The 23,033-nt window shown below is 42.4% G+C and overlaps 1 protein-coding gene across 6 annotated transcripts in view; it reads right to left on the bottom strand.

The window, feature by feature from the left end:
- Positions 1-23,033, bottom strand: part of znf438 (zinc finger protein 438) — a 220,377-nt gene that overhangs the window by 59,841 nt on the left and 137,503 nt on the right. The gene's annotated exons all lie outside the window — the stretch shown is intronic.

Here is a 23,033-nt window from a genome sequence, read left to right as displayed (position 1 = left end):
AACACCTTCGGTCTGTCCGCAAGCATGACCCAGACCTCCCTGTCGCTTGCCATTTCAACACTCCACCCTGCTCTCTTGCCCACATATCTGTCCTTGGCTTGCTGCATTGTTCCAGTGAAGCTCAACGCAAACTTCCGACTAGGTATTTACAGCCTTCTGTTCTGAATATTGAGTTCAACAATTTTAGATCTTGAACTCTCTCCTCCATCCCCACCCCTTTCCCGTTTCTTCTCCCTTCCTTTTTGGTTTTTTCCAATAAATTATATAGATTTTTCTTTTCCCACCTATTTCCATTATTTTTAAATGTATTTCCACCATTGTTTATTTCTACCTTTTAGTATTCCCCCACCCCCACAAGAGCAACTGTACCTTAACTGTCCTGTCTTATACTCTTAATTAGCACATACCTTTAGATAATATCACCTCCTTCAACACCTCTTTGTTCTTTTGTCTGTGACAGCTTTTGGTTATCTCCACCTATCACTGGCTGCTTGTCCCAACAAACCCCCCCCTCCCCCTTAAACAAGCTTATATTTCGCTCCTTTCCTAATTTTACTTAGTTCTGTTGAAGTGTCATGAGGACTCGAAACGTCAACTGTACTCTTCTCTGCCGATGCTGCCAGACCTGCTGAGATTTTCCAGGTATTTCTGTTTCTGTTTTTGTTTTGGATTTCCAGCATCCGCAGTTTTTTGTTTTTATAAAGACAAACAGTCTGATTCTCAAGCAATGAAGCGATATAATCGAGGAGGGAAGGAATTAGAATAATATGGTTTTGCTCTTCAATTACAATTGATTATTCAATTTACCATTGCTGGTTAGTATAGCCCTCCTCCGCAGATGGTAACTGTACATTGATCAAATTTTTTGGACTCTGTTTTACAGTATGTTGAAGTTCTTTTAACAAGAAAAGAATTTTTCACCTTCTACAATAATTGGTACAGCTACTGGACAAGTAATCCAGGTAACTGCATTAATAACCCAAAAGGTGCATTCAAATTCCAGTTTGAGAACTGAATTAAACGCAAGAAGATCTGGAAATAGAAACTGAAGCTTGTTGGATTGTCATGAAAACTCAACTGGTTCACTAACTGGGGAAGGAAGCAAGGCAGTCTTAGCCAATTTGGTTTAGTTGTGGCTCCAGTACCACATCAACAGGGACGACACTTAACTTCACTTTGAAGTGGCCTAGCATGCCACCCAGTTACAGATGGGCAATAAAAAGCACAGAGGTAATGTTAAACTTGTATAGAACCGTGCTTAGATCCGTGAAGTACTATGAACAGTTCTGGTCTCCATATTACAGATGTACTACAGAAGGTGCAAAAAGGATTTACTAGAATGACAGAACTGAGATATAACTAAATAGTGAATCATAGAATTGTTACAGCACAGGCAGCTATTTGGCCCATCATGCCCTTGCCAGTTCGCTGCAAGAGCAGCACACCTTGTACCATCTCCTAGCTATTCCCTATAGCCCTGCCTATTAAACCTGCCTGTCGATAACTGCTTGCAGTTTATCAGTAGCCTCCTCACAGTTCTCAATGTTTCCAAGTTGTGTCACCTGAAAATTTTGAAATTTTGACCTGTATTCTCAAGTCTAGGTTATTAATATACATCAAGAAAAGCAGGGGTCTTAACACTGACCCCTCCGGAACCCCATATACCTTCTTCCAGTCGGACAAACAACTGCTGACCACTATTCTCTTTCCCATCACTCAACTCTCTCTGCTACCTCTTCAAAAACTCAAAAGTAGTTAGTTAAACATGATTTGTCCTCAGCTGGCTTTCGTTAATTAATCCACATCTGTCCACTGTTATTTTGTCCTGAATTATCATTCCTAAAAGCTTCCCCACCACAGAGATTGGACTTGCCTGTTGTTCCTGGGCTCATCATTGCACCCTTTTTGAACAAGGGTGTAATATTTGCATTTGTCCAGTCCTCTGGCATCAACCCAGTATCTAAGGAGGATTGGAAGATGATGCCATGCCTCTGCAATTTGCACCTTTACCCACCGGCCCCGCCAGTATCCTGGATGAATATGATCTGGTCCTGATGACTTATGAACTTTAAGTACAGCCAGCCTATCTAATACTTCCTCTTTATTAATTTTTAAGCCCATCCAGTGTCTCATCTATTTCCTCTTTTCCTAAGAGTTGGGAAGCATCTTCTCCCTTGGTAAAGACTTCTGCAAATTACTCATTTAGTATCTCAGCTATACCCCCCTGCCTCCATGCATTAATATCCTCTTTGGTCCCGAATTGGTTCTTCTCCTTTTACTCGTTATCGGTCTATGGAAGATTTTCAGATTCCCTTTCATATTAGCTGCCATTCTCTTCTCATACTCTCCTAGCTTCTCTTTTTTTTCACTTGTCCCTAAACTTTGCACATTCAGTCTGGTTCCTAATTGTATGATCCACCTGAAAGATGTCATATGCACCCTTTGTTGGCATCATCTATGACTATCACTACTGTCATCCAGGGAGGTCTGGATTTGTTTGCCCTAATTTTCCCCTTCATGGGAACGCACCTCAACTGTTCCCAAACTATCTCTTTGAAGATTGGCCCATTGTTACATTACAGTCTTGCCTTCCAATCTTTGACTCCAATTTACCTGTGCCAGATCTCTTTTCGCCCCATCGAAGTTGGCACTCCATAAATAAATTTTTACTCAGGATTGCTCCTTGTCCTTTTCCGCAACCTTAAGATATCATGATCACAGTTCCCAAAATGTTCCCCAACTGACACTTGATGCATCTCATTCACAGAACCAGATCCAGCAGTACCTCCTTCCTCACTGGGCCAGAATCATGATGATCTAGAAAATTCTCCCGAACACACCTCTTGCCCCTTCTCTGAGCTTTATTACTACCCAAGTCTATATTCAGATAACTAAACTCCTCTATTATAACTACTCTATAGTTTCTGCACCTCCCTTGTAAATTTGCTTCTCTATATCTTTGCCACTAACACACCAAGTAGTTAATACCACCTCGATTATTTCTTAGCCCTAACCAAATAGATTCTGTCCTTGGCTCCTCAAGGATATCCTCTCTCTCCAGCACTGTTATGTCCTCTTTACTGAGTACAGGTGTTACTCCTTTCTTTCTTTCCTTTCCTAGCTTTCATGAACGCCTTGTACCCAGGAATATTTAGTACCCAGTCCTGTTCTTTTCTGAGATTCAAAGAAATATTGGGAAGATCGAAACCATTGTCTGTGGTCCCTGCTATAAACTCAGTTCCCCAGCCATCAGCTCCATCCCCCTCCCTGGCAATAACCAAAGGCTGAACCAGACTATTCATAACCTTGAGATAAGCTTCTGGAAAATCACGAAGACTGCCTGTTTCCAATAAAAACAGAAAATGCTGGCAATACTCAACAGGTCAGGTAGTAGTTGTGGAGAGAGAAACAGAGTTACAATGTTACAGGTTGAATTCTGAACATTAACTCTGCTCCTCTCTTCACAGCTGCTACCTGACCTGTTCCAGCATTTTCTGTTTCTATTTCAGATTATTGAATTTCTATTGCTCATTTCCAGCTCTGTAAAATTTGTCGTTTGGTAGTACAGGACCTGAGAATTGCTGAAAAAAGAGACAAGCTGAAGCTTTTCGTCTTGCACTCAGCAGTACACTTCGCATGAATACTAATATAAGGGGAAAACAACAATTGATACTGTATGAAAAAGAGAGTGATTTGTTGACAAGTGGACTCCGATTGGTAGAGGCTTTGCCATAGAGAATGCACCAATTGATGGTGACTGAGTTAACTGCCAAGCATTGCTTGAAATTTAAACCAGGCAGCTTGACCATGATTAGTCAAGGCATTGCCCTGAGGAATGAGTCAGTGAATGGCTGTCACTTATTTTGTTTAGCTGAAACAGGCGCAATGAATGGACATGCTACTTTCTGACTGTAAACAGGGCACTGTATATTAATATACGTAGCTTCTAGTGTATGCAAATACCACACTGCGAGCCCGACTGACAATCTTAAATTGGTTGTCAGAGTAATTCTTAGCACACTGAGGACTATTTAGCAAGTGTTGTCCAATCACGAAATCATATCTTATGTTGGGCATTGTGTTTTGAGTTTTGCAAGCACGTGCTGGTTGGGAATGGTCTATACCTTGCCCATTGTGAACAGCGGCTGGGAATTGCCATTTGATACAATCCGCTAGTCTTTGGGATGTACGGCCTACATACCGAGTATCACACTGACACTGAAATTTAAACACCACATTACTCATTTGTGTGGTAGGTAGAACGATCTATGATCTATGTGGTAGATGGCGGTCTACACCTACCACCATTGAGTGCATCAGTATTTGCTGAACTTATGAACTTGGTAACTTGTGCAGTTGAATTCAGTTTTAAAGGCACTATGTATGCCCAAATGGATACAGCACTCTCTTCTCATACATATAAATTGTTGTTTTCCCCTTATAATGGTATTCTTGCAACATGTCCGGATGAGTGAAAGACAAAAAGCTTCAATGGGGGAAGTGATCGTGTAGTGGTATTGTCACTGGACTAGAGATCCAGACACCCAGCGTAATGCTCTGGGGACTCGGCTTCGAATCCCGCCATGGCAGATGGTGAAATTTGAATTCAATAAAAATCTGGAAATAAAAATCTAATTATAACCATGAAGCCATTGTCGATTGTTGTAAAAATCCATCTGGTTCACTAATCTGGAAATCTGCCGTACTTACCTGGTCTGGCCTACATGCAATTCCAGGCCTACAGCAATGTGGTTGACTCTTAAATGCCCTAGCAAGCCGCTCAGTTGCATTAAACCACTACAAAGTCTCAAAGGAGGAATAAAACCGGTGGACCACCCAACCTCGACCAAGACACCGGAAATGACAATGGCAAACTCAGCCCTTGGATCCTGTGAAGTCCCCCTCCATTTGGGGGCTAGTGCCAAAATTGAGCTGTCTCACAGACTAGTCAAGCAACAGCCTGACATAATCATCCTCACTGAATCATATCTTACAGATAATGTCACAGGCACCACCATCACCATCCCCAGCCCTACCGGCAGGGCAGACTCAGCAGAGGTGGCAGCACAGTGGTATACAGTCAAGAGGGAGTTGCCCTGGGAATGCTCAACATCGACTCCAGGGCTCATGAAGTCTCATGGCATCACATCAAACATGAGTAAGGAAACCTCCTGCTGAAACCTCCTTTCCTCCCTCAGCTGTTGAATCAGTGCTGCTCCATGTTGAACACCACTTGGAGGAAGCAGTGACGGTGGCAAAGGCGCAGAATGTACTCTGGGTGGGGGGCTTCAATGTCCATTGCCAAGACTGGCTCAGTAGCACCACTACTGACCGAGCTGGCTGAGTCCTAAATGGCATACCTGCTGGACTGAGTCTGCAGCAGGTGGTGAGGGAACCAACACAAGGGAAAAAGACACTTGGCCCCATCCTCACCAAACTGCCTGCTGCAGATGTATCTGTCCATGACAGTAATCGGTAGGAGTGACCACTGCACAGTCATTGTGGAGACGCAGTCCTGCCTTCACACTGAGGATACTCTCCATCATGTTGTGTGGCACTACCACCGTGCTAAATAGGATAGATTTCAAACAGATCTTGCAACTCAAGAATGAGTATTCAGGAGGTGCTATGGGCCATCAGTAGCAGCAGAATTATACTCAAATACAATCTGTAACCTCATGGCCTGGCATATCCCACACTCTACCATTACCAGCAAACCAGGGGATCAACCCTGGTTCAGTGAAGAGTGCAGGAGGGCATGCCAGGAGCAGCATCGGGCACACCTAAAAATGAGCTGTCAATCTTGTAAAGCCAAACAGCATAACCAACAAGTGATAGCCACAGCTAAGCGATTCCACAACTAACAGATCAGATCTAAGCTCTGCAATTCTGCCACATCCAGTCGTGAATGGCGGTGGACAATTAAACAACTAGCTGGAGGAGGCAGCTCCACAAATATCCCATCCTAAATGATGGGGGAGCCCAGCACATCAGTGCAAAAGATAACGCTGAAGCATTTGCTGCAATCCTCAGCCAGAAATGCCAAGTGGACGATCCATCTCAGCCTCCTGCGGAGATCCGCAGAATCACAGATGCCAGTCTTCAGCCAATTCAATTCATTCCACGTGATATCAAGAAACACTGAAGGCACTGGATAGTGCAAAGGCTATGGGCCCTGACAATATTCTGGCAATGGTGCTGAAGACTTGTGCTCCAGAGCTTGCCGCGCCCCAAGCCAAGCTGTTCTAGTACAGCTGCAACACTAGCATCCACCCGGTCATGCAGAAAATTGCCCAGGTTGTCCTGTATACAAAAAGCAGGACAAATCCAATCCGGCCAATTACTGCCCCATCAATCTACTCTCTATCATCAGTAAAGTAATGGAAGGAGTCATAAGCAGTGCTATCAAGCAGCACTTGCTTAGCAATAACCTGCTCACTGACGTCCAGTTTGGGATGTGCAAGGGCCACTCAACTCCTGACCTCATTACAACCTTCGTTCAAGCATGGACAAAAGAGTTGAACTCCAAAGTCATGAATGGTGGATGACAATTGAACAACTCACTGAAGTGATGGGAGAGTGACTGCCCTGTAATCAAGGCTGCATTTGACCGTGTGGCATCATGGAGCCTTAGCAAACCTGGAGTCAATAGGAATCAGGGGGAAAACGCTCCACTGTTTGGAGTCATACCTAGCACAAAGGAAGATGGTTGTGGTTTTATTTTAATTCAGCCACGGGAATTCACCAAGGCTCCTTAGACAGCACCTTCCAAACCCACAACCAGTACCATCTTGAAGGACAAGGGCAGCAAATGCATGGGAATACCGCCAACTGGAAGTTCCCCTCCAAGTCACATACAATCCTAACTTGGTAATGTAATCGCCGTTCCTTCACTGTCGTTGCGTCAAAATCCTGGAACTCCCTTCCTAACAGCACTGTGGGTGTACCTACAACAATGGGCCGCAGCGGTTCCAGATGGCAGCTCACCACCACCTTCTCAAGGGCAACTAGGGATGGGCAATAATTGCTAGCCCAGCCAGTGAAGCCCACATCCCAAGAATGAATAAATAAAATCTGTTTTCAGCAATACTTATGTTCTGTAAAATTAACCAATTCTGCCCCAGCCTCAGCTCACCTGCTGCTAAAACCCTCCTCCATGCCTTGATTACCTCCAGAACTGACCACTAAGACAGACTCCTGGCCAGCCTCCCACATTCCAACCACCGTAAAGTTAAGGTCATCCAAAATTCTGTTGTCCTAACTTGCACTCATCACCCCCGGCTCACTCACCTATACTGGCTCCCAATTAAGCAACACCTTGATTTTAAAATTCTCATCCTTGTTTTCAAATCCCATCATAGCCTCATCCCTCTTCCCCCCTGCAATCGCCGCCAGTATGACAACTCGCTGAGATCTGCACAATTTTGGCCTCTTGAGCATCCCTGATTTTAATCATTCCATAACTGGCAGCCATGGTCTGGGCTGCCTAAACCTTAAGCTCTGAAATTCCCACCCGAAATCTCTTTGTCTTTGTTACCTCCTTGAAACCCCCCCTTACAATCTACCTCTTACGCCAAGCCTTTGGTCATCAGTCCTAATTTCTCCTTATGTGGCTCAGTGTCGAGCTTTGTATAATGCTCCTGTAAAGCGCCTTGGGACTTTTCTTATGTTAAAGGCACTAAACAAATATAAGTTGTTATTGAGAGTTTACACCTATTAAAAAAAGATACAAGCTGAGCTGCTCCTCTTCAGGAAAGAGAGGAGACTGAGGGATGACCTGATGGAGGCCTTTCAGATTACAGAAAAGTATGATAGGACAGAGAGAGATGTTTGTACTTGTAGGCAATACTAGAGCTAGGTGCCAAAAATTCAAGACAGTCACTAATAAATCCATTTGGGATTTAGGGAAAACTACTTAGCCAAGAGGGTAGTTAGAAGAAAGAACTTGCCACCACAAGTAGTTGAGGAAAACAGGGAACAAGAGTGGGCCATTTCACCCCTTGGGCCTATTGCTCCATTCAATTAAACAGAAACATAGAAAGAAGCCATTCAATCCATCATGTCTGTCAAAAAGGAGCCATTCAATCTAATTCCACCTCTTGGTACGTAGTCCTGTAGGTTATGGCACCTCAAATCCATATCCATTTTTTTTTAAATGCGTTGAAGGTTTCTGCACCTATTCATTTAGGGCAGTGAGTTCCAGACCCCACCCCACTCTGGATGATAAAATTACTCTGCAACTCCCCTCTAATCCTTCTATCAATTGTTTGAAATCAACATCCCCTGGCTATTGAGTGTTTGTTAATGGAAATAGGTCCTCCCGACCCACTTTATCTAGGCCCCTCAATAATTTTACATATCTCATATTTAATCACCCCACAGCCTCCTCTGCTCCAAAGAAAATAACACCAGCTTATGTGCTTATCCAATCTTTCTTCAAAGCTAAAATTCGCCATTCTGACCAACAACCTCATAAATCTCCCCTGTACACTCTGTAGTACGCTCACACCATTCCTGCAATGGAGTGACTAGAACTGGATGCAATACTCTTGCTGTGGCCTACATAGCACTTTCTACAATTCTGGCTTAACCTCCCTGCTCTTCTATTCTAGGCCTGGGCCAATAAAGCGAAGTATCAAATGATGCAAGAGAATCACTAAGAAAGTATTTCCTTCTGGTGGTTAGAAGAATTATTCTTCATAGTTTTGTCAAGTTGCTGAAGAAAAGGACGTCAGTGATGTTATTTACCAGAGGAGACAAAACTTGATGCATTTAAACTATTCAGCAGTTCGAGGATATACACTGCCACTCAAAGCTTATTCCAGGGAATCAATTCCCTTTTTATGACTGCATAAGGAGGATGAACTATTTAGTATTACCAGAGCGAACATGGCACATCGTTGAAACTAGAGAAACATTACACCGAGGTGAAATGGAACTTTTTTGGCTGATTCAACAGTGAAGGAACTGAATGATATTAGAAAAATATATTTGTGTTGCAGCCTCAGCCATAAAAAGTTGCAGAGTTTCTTAAGCAGGTTTGTACATTGAGCATCCAGCCACATAAAGGAGAGAGTGACAGCATCTTCTGTGTCTTCCAGTTGCAAAACCATCTTTTTGAAGGGCAATCATAGTGCAGCCAAACCTTAGACCTGAAGCTATCTGAAAGTATATGCAGAGAGGCACGCACTCTTGTGGGAATCAAATGGTAGCGGTATGAGGTAATAGGGTACAGCATAAATTAATTGGGGAACAGCATTTGAAAAAGCTGGGCTAGCAGCTCACCAATGTTTAAAGAGAATGGTTCTGATATAGATACCATTTTCTCTTGAGTTCTTTCCAGATTGAACAAAGGAACCTTGACATGTTCTACCTGAACAAATTAATTCAATTTTATCTTTTCCTTTAACCTTTTTTGTGCAGTCACAGTTCATTCACAGCTTTATTTTCTGTCATTTAATTTTCACTTTTGCAGTTATTATTGCTACCACAATTTCTCACCGTTAAGTCAACTTTATGTGGAGATTGCTAACTGCATTGTTGGAGCATAAAAGATACTGCTCCAATTGATGCTACAATATTCTACAGAGATTTCACGCACGATTTAATACATAATTTAAGAATTAAGAAATTGTAAAAAATGAATACCAACACTTCGTTAACTAATATAAAACTTAATTGAAACTGTTTGACAGTAAGCTGCAAGAAGCAACTGGGCAGAGAGATTTTGAAACTGAAAAAAAATTGTACAAAACTTGTCCTAGCAATTATGCAATGTCCAACAGTGTCTAATGCAATTATATAAATGTTGCCAAATCCATTCATTACAAGTATAAAAAGTGACCTTGCTTCCAGAAAAAAAGCAATATGCTGTAACATTCGCCTGCACCTAACCTAGATCTAGAGGGGAAAAAAAACTGATGTAATATCCTCCAACTTTTATACTTGTTGTTTGCATCATATTGAAAATGAAACAAGACTCTGAACCAGAATGTTGAATATGACTTTGCTTTTAGGCCATTTGGCTTAGATAATGCAGTTCAAACCAAATATACAGAATTCTATTTTATAATCACTTTATCACCTTAATTTGGGATATTTTTAGATGTCTATGAGTGAAACCAAATAGATTTAGAACACGTCGCCACCAGTAATAATCAGGATTCAATCAAGGTTAGTCTGTAATCCTTAGGGTATTGTTCATCACTTCTGGTCCATGGGTGGAAACTTCCTGTGGCAGCAGCTGTAACCTTGTCATCAAGACACAAATGTTCACAAAAGCATCTGTCTTTTACTTTGTGTCAGATACTGATGCTAATATTAGACTAACACAGAAAAATAACTAAACAATATGCTTTCTATAGCAAATGTGCTTCACTTGATTTAATTTCTACAAACATGAATTGTGATCTGTGCACCTGTTTCAGAACTCATGAAAGCTTTAATACCTTGAACAATTTAGCTCAGTTCTGTTTCTATCAAAAACTGAAAAAACCTATGCAGTCTTAACATTTTAAATATTTATCTTGTGATGAGTAATGTCACCATATTTTCTTTTTTTTTTAAAAGATTGGTTGACTTTATCGATGCCCTTTCTAGCCTTTTCTTTATATCCAATAGAACAAACAAACCTAACCACAACTACTTCATGAATCTATTACAGGAAAGCAAGTCTCCATCAGAAGCAGATAATGAGGTTCCAAGGAGCTTGATTTAGTATTTTAGGATAAGATAGTTCAGCTAAAATAATGGACCAAATAATAGTGAGACTAATGGCGCTCATCATTAATGCTGGGCAAATAGTGCAGCAACTTCAGATGAGGGGAAGGTTAAACACAAACATCCACCTGTTAAGACTTTAGGGAAGGTACAGAAGAGATTTACCAGAATGATCACAGGGATGATGAATAGAAGAGCCAGGTTGTTCTCCTTAAAGCAGAGAAGGTTAAGAGCAGATTTGACAGAGCTATTTAAAATCATGAATTGTTTGAGAGACAATGTAAAGAAACTAGGCAGGGGGAGATGGTGTCATAGTGGTAGCATCCCTAGCCTAGCAAACCAGAGGTCCAGCTTAATTCTCAGGTTCTAATCCCACCATGGCAACTGGTGGAATTTAAATTCAAATAATAAATGTGGATTTTTTTTTAATCCAGTCATAGGACGTGGACCTCACTGGCTAGGACAGCATTTATTGCCCATCCCTAACTGCCCTTGAGAAGGCGGTGATGAGCTGCCATCTTGAACTGCTGCAGTTCATGTGGTGTAGGTACACCAACAGTACTGTTAGGGAGGGAGTTCCAGGATTTTGATCTGACAGTGAAGAAATGGCGATATATTTCCAAATCAAGATGGTGAGTGGCTTGGAGGGGAACATCCAGGTGCTGGTGTTCCCACGTGCCTACTGCCCTTGTCCTTCTAGATGGTAGTGCTAGTGGGTTTGGACGGTAATGCCATTGAATAGTAAGGGACAATTGTCAGATTTTCTCTTGTTGGAGATGGACATTGCCTGGCACTTGTGTGGTGTGAATATTACTTGCCACTTGTAAGCCCAAGACTGGATATTGTCCAGATCTTGCTGCATTTGGACACGGACTGCTTCAGTATCTGAGGAGTCGCAAATGGTGAACATTGTGCAATCATCAGCGAACATCCCCACTTCTGACCTTATGACGGAAGGAAGGTCATTGGTGAAGCAGCTGAAGATGGTTGGGCCTAGGACACTACCCTGAGGAACTCTCACAGTGGTGTCCTGGAACTGAAATGATTGAACTCGAACAACCACAACCATCTTCCTTTGTGCTAGGTATGACTCCAACCAGCAGAGAGTTTTCCCCCAATTCGCATTGGCTCCAGTTTTGCGAAAGCACTTTGATCAAATACACTTGGTTAAATACTGCCTTGATATCAGGACAGTCACTCTCACCTCAGGAGTTCAGCTCCATGTTTGAACAAAGTTTGTAACGAGGTCAGAATCTGAGCTGACCCTGACAGAACCCGAACTGAGGATCAGTGAGCAGGTTATTGCTAAGCAAGTGCCGCTTGAGAGCATTGTTGATGACACTTTCTATCACTTTACTGAGCGAACTGATGGGGTGGTAATTGCCCAGGTTGGATTTGTCCTGCTTCTTGCGTACAAGACATACCTGGGCAATTTTCCACATTGCCAGTGTTATAGCTGCACTGAAGCAGCTTGGCTAGGGGTGTGGCAAGCTCTGGAGCACAAGTCTTCAGTGCTTTCGCTGGAACATTGTCAGGGCCCATAGCCTTTGCTGTATCCAGTGCCTTTAGCTGTTTCTTGGTATCAAGTCGAGTAAATCAAATTGGCTGAAGACTGGCATTCTGGGGACCACCAGAGTAGGCGGAAGTAGATCATCCACTTGGCAGTTCTGGCTGAAGATGGTTGAAAATGCTTCAGCCTGATCTTTTGCACTGTTGTGCTGGGATCCTCCATCATTGAGGATGGGGATATTTGTGGAGCCTCCTCCTCCTCCAGTGAGTTATTTATTTGTCCACCACCATTCATGACTGTGTGGCAGGACTGCAGAGCTTAGATTTGATCTGTTGGTTGTGGGATCGCTTAGCTCTGTCTAAGGCTTGCTGTTTATGCTGTTTAGCATGCAAGTAGTCCTGTGTTGTAGCTTCACCAGGTTGATACCTCATTTTTCAGGTATGCACTCTCCATTGAACCAGGATTGATCCCCAGGCTTTGTGGTAATGATAGAGTAGGGGATAGGCTATGCCATGAGGTTACAGATTGTGCTTTAGTATAATTCTGCTGCTGCTGATCGCCCACAGCACCTCATGGTTGCCCAGTCTTGAGTTGCTAGATTTACTCAAAATATATCCCACTTAGCACAGTGCCACACGACACGATGGAGGGTATCCTCAATGTGAAGACAGGACTTTGTCTCCATGACTGTGCCTTGGTCACTCCTACTGATACTGCCATGGATAGATGCATCTGCAGCAGGCAAGTTGGTGATGGAGTTGGTGAGTTGAAGTATGTTTTTCCCTCTTGTTGGTTCACTCACCATCTGCCACAGACCCAGTCTAGCAGCTATGCCCTTTTGGACTCAGCCAGCTCAGTCAGTAGTGGCGCTACCGAGCCACTCTTAGTGATGGACAAGTCCCCCATCCAGAGGACATTGTGCACCCTTGCTACCTTCAGTGCTTCCTCCAAGTGGCATTCAACATGGAGGGATACTGATTCATCAGCTTTTTTAAAAATTCATTAATGGGACGTGGGCTTTGCTGGCTGGGCCAGCATTTATTGCCCATCCCTGAGGGGACACAGAAAATGGCAATCAGCAGGAGGTATGCGTGCCCATGTTTGACTTGATGCCATGAGACTTCATGGGGTCGGAGTTGAATTTGAGGACTCCCAGGACAACACCCTCCCCATCGTATACCACTGTCCCACCACCTCTGATGGTTCAGTCTGCTGGGACAGGGCATACCCAGGGATCATGATGGTGGTGTCTAGGACATTATTTTTAAGGTACGATTCCATGACTATGACTATGTCAGGCTGTTGCTTGACTAGTCTGTGAGACAGCTCTCCCAATTTTGACACAAGCCGCCAGACATTAGTAAGGAGGACTTTGCAGGGTTGATAGGGCTGAGTTTGCTGTTGTCATTTCTGGTGCCTAGGTCAATGCTGGTGGTGTGTCTGGTTTCCTTCTTTATTGACTGATTTTAAGCAGGTAAGGATGATAAATTTCCCTCCTTAAAAGGACATTAGTGAACCAGATGGATTTTTAAGACAACGGTTTCATGGTCATCATTAGACTTTTAATTCTGTACTTTTGACTGATTTAATGGTGGGATTCAAACCCAGGTCCCCAGAACATTACCCTGGGTGTCTGGGTCACTATGCAGTGACAATGGCAATACACCACCATCTCTCCTTTGGTCTGAAAGATAATCTCACTAATGGCGACCATGACAGCTATCATCCATTGTTGTAAAGAGCCATCTAGTTCATTAATGTCTTTTAGGGAAGGAAATCTGCCATCCTTACCTGGTCTGGCCTACATTTGACTCCAGGTGCACAGCAATGTGGTTGACTCTTAAATGCCCTCTGAAATGGGCTAGCAAGCCACTCAGTTCAAGGGCAACTTGGGACGGGCAACAAATACTGGCTTTGTCAGCAACATCCATATCCTGTGAAAGAATAAATTTTAAAAACTGCTGTTTCTAAACACCTAACGGGTCAATAATAAGAGGACATAGATTTAAGATGATTGCAAAAGAATCAGAGGCAACAAGAGGAAAATGTTTTCTGCTTCAAGTGATTAGGATTTGGAACACACTGCCTGGTAGGGTGATGATACAGATTCAATAATCGATTATAAAAGGAAGTTCTATAACTCCTTGGAGGAAAGATTGCAGGGATATGGGAAAGAGAGGGTGTATTGGAATATCTTGATTGTCCTTCAAAAGAAGTACACTCAATGGGCTCAGTGGCCTTCTTTTGTGCTAATAATAGTCTATGATTCCAAGTGATCTCCTTATTCCTCCTCCAAAAATGAACTACCTGATCTTCACTTACGTTTAACTTAATTGGTCATTGATACACACACTAAGCAAGACTATTCATATCTTTTTGTATTTTGGTTCAGTCCTTCAAAACATGAGCTATACTTACTCCCCACCCCCAATCACGCATATTTGGTAACATCTGCATATTTCAACAGATTGATGTGGACTTGAGAAATGGATGCACTTTTGCACACACTGAAAAAAAAAACTGTCGTCCTGGGGAACACCACTTCACAATTTCTGACAGTCTGAGAAACTTTCCTGAAATCTGACATTTTATTTTCGGTTTTCTAGCCATTTTTCAATCTATTCTGTCACTGGCGGCTCACTCCACATGCCCTGACCTTTGTTTGTGTGTCAGCTATGCCTCAGTGGGTAGCATTTTCTCCTGAGTCAGAAGGTTCGAGTCCCATTCCAGTTCATGAGAATAACAATCCAAGCTGACATTCCAATGCAATACTGAGGGAGTGCTGCACTGACACAGGTGCTGTCTTTCGATGAGATATTAAACAGTGGCCCTGTTACTCTCTCATGGATGTAAAAAGCTCCACAACACTATTTTGAAGAAGGACAAGTGGTTATACCGGTGTCCTGGCCAACATTTATCCCTCAATCAACATCACCAGAAACAGGTCATCTGGTCATAATTACATTGCTATTAGTGGGAGCTTGCTGTGTGCAAATTAGCTGCCGCCTTTTCTACACCACACCATTGACTACACTTCAGAAGTAAAGCCTTTTAGGATGTCCAGCAGTTGTGAAAGTTGCTATATAAATGCAAACCTTTTTATTTTTTTAATTCATTCATGGGATGTGGGCATTGCTGGCTCGGCCAGTATTTATTGCCCATCCCAAATTGCCATTGAGAAGGTGGTAGTGAGCTGTCTTCTTGAACCACTGCAGTCCATGTGGTGTAGGTACACCCACAATGCTGTTAGGGAGGGAATTCCAGGATTTTGACCCGACGACAGTGAAGAAATGATGCTGTATTTCCAGGTCAGGATGGTGTGTGGCTTGGAGGGAAACTTCCAGGTGGTGGTGTTCCCATGCGTCTGCTGCCCTTGGCCTTTATGTGGCACCTTATCACCAGCATTCTCAATATCAAATGTGCCACATCTGCCACTCCACCCTTGTCTACTCTTTTTGCTAATTCTTCAAAGAATTCAATAGATTGGTTAATCCTTTTAGATATCCATGCTATTTTTCACTATATAGATTTCTACTTCATTTGTTACCTCCTCTTTGAGCAGATCCTAATATTGTTTCAATCATTGCCATTAAATTAACTGGTCTATAGACCATAGATGTATGCAACAAGACCTGGACAACATTCAGGCTTGGGTTGATATGTGGCAAATATCATTCGCACCATGTAAGTGTCAGGCAATTCTTTCCATTAGGAAAGAATTTAACCACCTTCCCTTGACATTCAATGGAATAACCATTGTTGACTCTCCCATCAACATGACGGGTGCCACTGTTAACTAGAGTGTGAACTTGACCATCCATAAAAATACAGTGGCTACAAGGGCTGGTCGGGGCTAGGAATTCTGCAGCGAGTAACTTTTCTCTTAACCACTAAAGCCTGTCCACAGATTTACGGACATATTTGTCCTTCCACTTCATTTTCAATATTTGATAGTCCATGGCATACCTTCCTCTAATAATATACCTAACACTTCATCTCCTTTATCTCAATCTTTATGGGTTCTTTTCCTGTCAAATGAAATCAAATAAATCACTGATCTGCTCTTCATGAGTAATATTAAAACATACAAATTAAGACATTAATTAAAAACATAAGTCACGTACTCCACTCATACACCCTGCGCATCTCAAGTGCAATATACCTAATTGGTGCTTTTAATCTTTTTCAATTTAATTGACTAATAATTTTAAAGGTTTCAAGCATGAAAGTGCATTTGAGTGACCACACTGGTTTAACTTAAAAAAAGCACAGTAAAAATTTAAGGTTCTTGTACAAATAAGTGGTTGATTAGAAAAGAAAAAACACACCTCATTGGGCAGAATTTTCTGCCTGTTGGGCGGGCAGACCCAACTCAATCTCTGGCGGGTGGGGAGCCAATCACCGCTGGAGAAGCGGGCCCCGCCACCATTTTATGCGCTTCCTGTGCAGGCAGTGGGGGGGGCGGCAGGATTGCCCAAAAGCGAGAGTGCGCTCTTTCGCGTATGTGCATGAAAAGAGTGCACATCTGCCTGAGGCTAAGTGCTGCCTCAGGGAGATCACTTGCACATTGAAAAAGATTAAAAATAGAAAAGAAAAAAATAACTAACATGTCCCCGTCATGTTACAATGTCACGAGGTGGGATATGTTCATAATTTACACTATAACTTTATTAAACTTTTTAATGCCCTGCATGAAATCTCATCCCGCCGGTGGATGAGGTTTCATGTTTTTTCAGAAGCCTGCTGGGGCTCCTGGCCTGCCCACCAACCTTAAGGTTGGATGGTCAGGTCCTTTAATTGTTTAAATGATCCTGTCAATGGCATCAATTGGCTATTGACAGGTCGACAGGCCCGCAGCTAATTTTGCTGCGCCCCCACCTTCTTGAAAATTTAAATGGGGTGGGATGACGTCGGAGGTTCCACCCGACGTCATCCCGCGTCATTTTACGTGTCTGCGAGTGGGCCCCGCCCCTGCTCACCGATGGCAAAATTCTGCCCACTGTGTTTTCCTATGAAATGGTTGGTTAAAAACATTGTCATTTTTTTTCTGGGAGACACTACAACAACTCAGTCAGCATTTCCACCTAAGTATCTTCTTTACATCACTGTCAAATCAAAATATTCTTGTTTAAATGGGAACCCAGAGACAAATCATGCTAATGTTGCTATATTTGCTTCTGCTTCCATTTTGCAAAGTAGTGGGTTAGAACACTGCTTGTGTGAGGAATGCACAGGCTCGTGCAGCACCAAGTCTAAAAGGCCCAGTGAGATTCAATCCCTAGGCAGTGTTGAATTTGCATGAGTGTCATAATTTGTCTTGGGGTCACTAAGCTAGCAAGGGGGGCAGGAAAGAAAATCTCTGGTCACTGCCAAACTGTCCTGAATAAATATTATATGTGGGGCAAGCATTGGGCTCACCTTTGATGGCTAAGTAACTGATGAATGCACCAAAACTACCAACCAACATCACTTCCAAAGAACAAGTATGTGGGGCCTGTACAAGAGGGTTGCCTCTACCCACGAAAGGACTTCACATGAGATCCAACTTTCTGAAAAGGTGCGGTGTGGGGAGTGGGTAAACCAGAGGAGGGAATTTTTATAATCAGAGGATGCACAGAGCAGTGCTGTTCATCTCAACTGATGGAATTTTAGTCCCTTCAGTCAAGGTTTTTGTGGGTTGTTGGTTCTTACCACAAAATTTCCCCCTATTTGGCATGGATTACCATGAAATTAATAGCTTTAGAGATCCCATTTATTAGCTGGTGTAGGAGATGGCAAATTTCACACTGATGTAGCAAAAGGGGCTTTTCAGAGGTCAGGGGTGGGGGCTGGTTAAAGCATATTGTTGAGACACAGTAAAGGGAGCAATACGATGCATCAGCCAAAGAATTTTTTAATTATTCATTCATGGGATGTGGGCTTCGCTGACTGGGTCAGCATTTATTGCCCATCCCTAGTTGCCCTAGAGAAGGTGGTGGTGAGCTGCCTTCTTGAACCGTTGCTGTCTATGTGGTGTAGGTACACCCACAGTGCTGTTAGGAAGGGAGTTCCAGGACTTTGACCCAGTGACAGTGAAGGAACAGCATATATTTCCAAGTCAGGATGGTGAGTGACTTGGAGGGGAACTTCCAGGTGGTGGTGTTCCCATCTATCTGCTGCCCTTGCCCTTCTAGATGGTAGTGGTTGTGAATTTGGAAGGTGCTGTCGAAGGAGCCTTGGTAAATTTCTGCAGTGCATTTTGTAGATGGTACACACTGCTGCTACTGTGTGTCGGCAGTGGATGGGGTGAATGTTTGTGAATGTGGTGCCAATCAAGCGGGCTTTGTCCTGGGTGGTGTCAAGCTTCTTGAGTGTTGTGGGAGCTGCACTCATCCACGGAAGTGTAGAGTATTCCATCGCACTCCTGACTTGTGCCTTGTAGATGGTGGACAGAATGCTCAACACTGGTGCAGAAAATGGCAAAATGTTAAATTCCTTTACATAATAACAGAAGGAAGAGAGCAATTTTCTGGCAGCTTAAGAAACAACAGTTTGACTGCCTTCAGCATCTAAGACAATTGAAATGTTGATTGATAAGCTCAAATTGCAACAAAATGAAAACCAAAAATATAGGGATGATTTAACCCCCCCGTGCCTGACAATAAATGCCATATGTGTACGATAATAGAGGCAGCCTTCTGCTCTCCGCTACCCGACCTAGCTTGGTATCGCTTACACGTCAGCTGCTATTTTCACTCCTGGGTTTCAGTTGGTGTGCGAAAATTTCAGTGCTGGAAATTTCAACGCCCAGCCACCACAGGCTATTGGGAAGGTCATGTAGCAAGTTCCAGACGTCCATGGCCCTTTGTGAGAAAGATTGCTCCTTGATTTTATTCCAGCTTAGATGATCTATCTCCAATTTTAGATCATGTTCTTTTGTTCTGGATTTCCCCAACAGCAGAAATAGCTTCTCCATATTTACCATATTAAGTACCTTTATCAGCTCTCAAAACAGCACTCCAGATGGGTTCTGACCATGGCTCTGTACAGCTGAGGCAACACTTTTGAATTCCAATTCTATTAAGATAAAGGTCAACATTCCAACAGCCCTTTTGAGAATCAAAGGGGGTACTTAATTTTTGATGGCTTCCTTGTGGGTCAGGAGGGGCAGGCCTACGTAGCCCCAGAATTCCCCAACTCCTCCCTCGACCGCAATCGCATTCATCCTGCTCCGATGCACTTACCTGACCACTCACCCCAAAAGGCAAGAGAACAGGGGCCAGAGTTAAAATTGGGGCTTATCATATTTCTACCCAACTTAACGTGATATCTTTTTTGGAAAAACAGAATAATCTGAACCTTTCATCTCACTGTATAGCTTTATATAAGAAGGATAATTTTTTTTTTAGCTTCCACTAAACAGAATGAGCTTTCCAGATTAATATGATCCAAGGAACTGAAGACTGCTTACAGGTTTCAGCTATTTACAAGGTTACTGCAATGGGCAAATGTTTACATGGGAGTGAACAGAATTCAGATTAACCACTTACACATGCACAGCGTGCAAAACATTCTAGACTGTTATGCCAAACACATGCATAGGTCACTGAGGTTTCTGCAACAGTTGTTACTAGGCACCCATTCCTCCAGGTTCTGAATTTCCTCAGTTGGCTTGGCAGCCCCCAAATCTGCTGAGACAGATGCACAATACAACTGTCATGAAAATGCCTCCTGTGCAAACGAGCTGCACGTATAGCAGAACAGATCTGCTACTTTTGAGTTATCAGTTTACTCAGTAGAATTCTGAGTCATACAAGGAGAAATGTAAACAGAAAAAACAGCTGCTCTGCCAAGGTAGCAGTTTTCAGAGTCAGTGTGAATGAACTGATTTAATTTGCATCTTGTTATGAAGGGGCCAGATCTGCATCTTTTCTCAACTGGATTGAATTTGAATTGAAAGGCTCAGTGAATGGGGCATAGCTACGTATTTAATGAAGACGACCATTCTTGTACCAACTTCCACTGCCTAGGACACAGATGTCATTAACATGCAACCTGCATGCTTCAGTTTACAAGGATCTATTTCCTTAATTTTTCTCTCCTCCTGCCCCAATTTCAACAGGAAACAAAGCAGTTATCCAAGAAATGTCTGCATGTACTGTATTTTCAGACAACGGAAATGGTAGAAAAAAAATCAGCAAAACACAAGCAAAATTATTAACACTGTGTAGCAGCCAAAGATTTAAAGCTAATCTCTACTCCATCAACTCTGAAACTTATTTAACTGGTCCACTGGAAATATTATCATATTCCAGAGGCCAACCAAAAACACAAACAGCATCAGAGACTATCAGGGCCTATATTTAAAGGTCATGAAGTTTTATCAGCATCTATAATCGCAGGGTCATTCCATGTATATTATTAACAACATGTGGCAAGGCACTGTCACCTTCAAAATTTAGACAGAATTTAAAAAGTCAGATTGCCAACACTTGTTCAGAGGTGAAGAAAATCACTCCTGGAGGCGACTGTTGTTAATACTTTTCACGGTTGGAGAAGCAATCTACACAACTTTAAGCTGCTCTGTTGAGGGATCATATTTTAACAGCAAAATAAACGACTTGTAGATGCAGACATTAAAAAATACTGGGTTTTTTTGTGGTTTTTAAAAATTGGTCACCTGCCAGCAATGTGAGCAATAATTTTACTCCAAAGGCAGTCTAACAAAAGGTCAACAATTGCAAAAGAGGGAAATTAACAACAAAATGCACTTTATCACCTGCATCAACATTGGGGTTAGTGCCAGAGGACTGGAGCATTACAAATGTTACAGCCCTGTTTAAAAAGGGGAAAGAGATAAACCTGGCAACTACAGGCCTAATGTGGGGAAATTTTTAGAGGCAATAATTTGGGAAAAAATGAATTAGCATTTGGAAAAATATGGGCTAATAAATGAAGCCCACTGATTTGTTAAAGGCAAATTCTGTTTTGACTCACTTGATTCAGTTCTTTGGTGAAGTAGTGGAGAGGATTGCCGAGGGCAATATGGTTGAGGCTACATATTTACACTTTCAAAGGTGTTTGTTAAAGTACCACATAATGGATTTGTTAACAAAATCAAAATCCATGGAATTAAAGAAACAGTAGCAGCATGGACAGAAAATTGACTAAGGTATAGAAAGCAGAGGGTAGAGTCAAATAGTTGTCTCTCAGGGCAGAGGAGTATACGTTAGTGTTCCCCAGGGGTCGGTAATAAGACCACTACTCATTTTAAGTAAATTAATGCGCTGCATTTGGTAAACAGGGTATAACTGCAGATGGTGACTATTCTTTCCTTCCCTAGGGCCTGCAATTTGACCTGATGGAAGTCTTGCATTTTCCGAGAACCCAGAGTATCATGCTGGCATGTACATAACTGCTGACAGCTCTCAACCTATCCGGCTTGGATGGCCCTAAGGCCCCAGGCTAAAGGCAGTGCACCTGAACAGTAAAACCTGTAGGAGTTTGTAAGTGAGGCTAACAGCCTGCCTATGTCAAACTAAGTCTGTTCTTGACTTACAAATATAAATAACTGCAACTGTGGAAAACTATAATCTGCTGGATGTAAGGCTAGATGATATTCCAACTGCTTTGGACAGACAACAATGGAAGAAATGGGTTTCTGATGTGCCACTAGGCCCCAGGTCTTCAACTTGCATTATGTCTTCCTCAACCAACACTAACAAAAGCAAATTACTCTTTGACATGAATTTTATGGGTGGACAATAAGCTAAAGGACTAAAAGGATTTTTATTGGTTCAATTAACCTTTTATTTGAACAAAAGAAATGAGGAAACTTAGAGTGAGTCACTGTGATAATTGCAATGCTCACAGGATTGTTTCTATTCTTGTGCAACCTGCATTGGCACTGTCAGAGAAACAGCAAACCTGGAATGATGTCAGATTACAGGAAATCACAATCTCCTGCAGGGAAAGAGATTATGAATGACAATCTAACCACAACAGCATTCAGCTATTCCATAGCTGGTTTACAATTACTGTACTAAACTTGCATTACCATGTAAACATCTGTGCAGATGTTACCAAAACGAAGAGCAGAACTTTAACTAATAAACATTTTGAGTGATCAAAGTAGCAACAGGCAAAGGGTATTCAGATTAGTAAAACAGGCTAGTTTAAAGAATTAGCAAATTGAACTGCTATTTGGCAATGATAAACTTCAATTTAAAGTCAATTTAAAGTTACTGGAGACAGCCCATTTCGCAATAAAAGCTCAACTTTCAAAGGCTGTATTACAGTTCACCAGTATAGGCATTAGCCATTGGGCATCTCTCCACATCTAATGATAGCTGTTCCCTCTATGTGGGACACTGATATCACACATGCAACAGACATTCTGTAGATCAGAAGGATCCATTTCCGGCTCTGCCATCTCCTCCGTTTCGTAAGTATTATTTGTGAACACTTAGAGGCAATGGAGACTCCACAAGTTCCATGCCAGATACTGCCAGATTCAACCCCGGTTAGTTCTGAGTTGACTTATCTTAGCAGGAGCAACGATGCAGTGCTACAATTAGACTCAGCTTTCCTATGTTAGGAAGGAAAATTAATCTGTAGTGCCTGCTTCTAAATGTCGTCTAGCAGCCTGTGCTAAAAGCGTACAGCTGGATGTCATATAAAGACAGGATCAAACTTGGCTGTAACACTCACTCTGCTCAAGTTAGTGTCATATATTACCTGTGCAAGCTTACAGAAAAAGATAGAGATGAATAAGGCAGCTAAAATCAGTACCCTTAGGAGAGAGGAAATGAGGGAGATAAAATTA

Source organism: Carcharodon carcharias, chromosome 3 (assembly GCF_017639515.1).
Source record: "Carcharodon carcharias isolate sCarCar2 chromosome 3, sCarCar2.pri, whole genome shotgun sequence".
NCBI classification, from domain to species: domain Eukaryota; kingdom Metazoa; phylum Chordata; class Chondrichthyes; order Lamniformes; family Lamnidae; genus Carcharodon; species Carcharodon carcharias.
The sequence above is the reverse complement of the archived record's forward strand: the minus strand, read 5'-3'. Positions and strand labels throughout refer to the sequence as shown.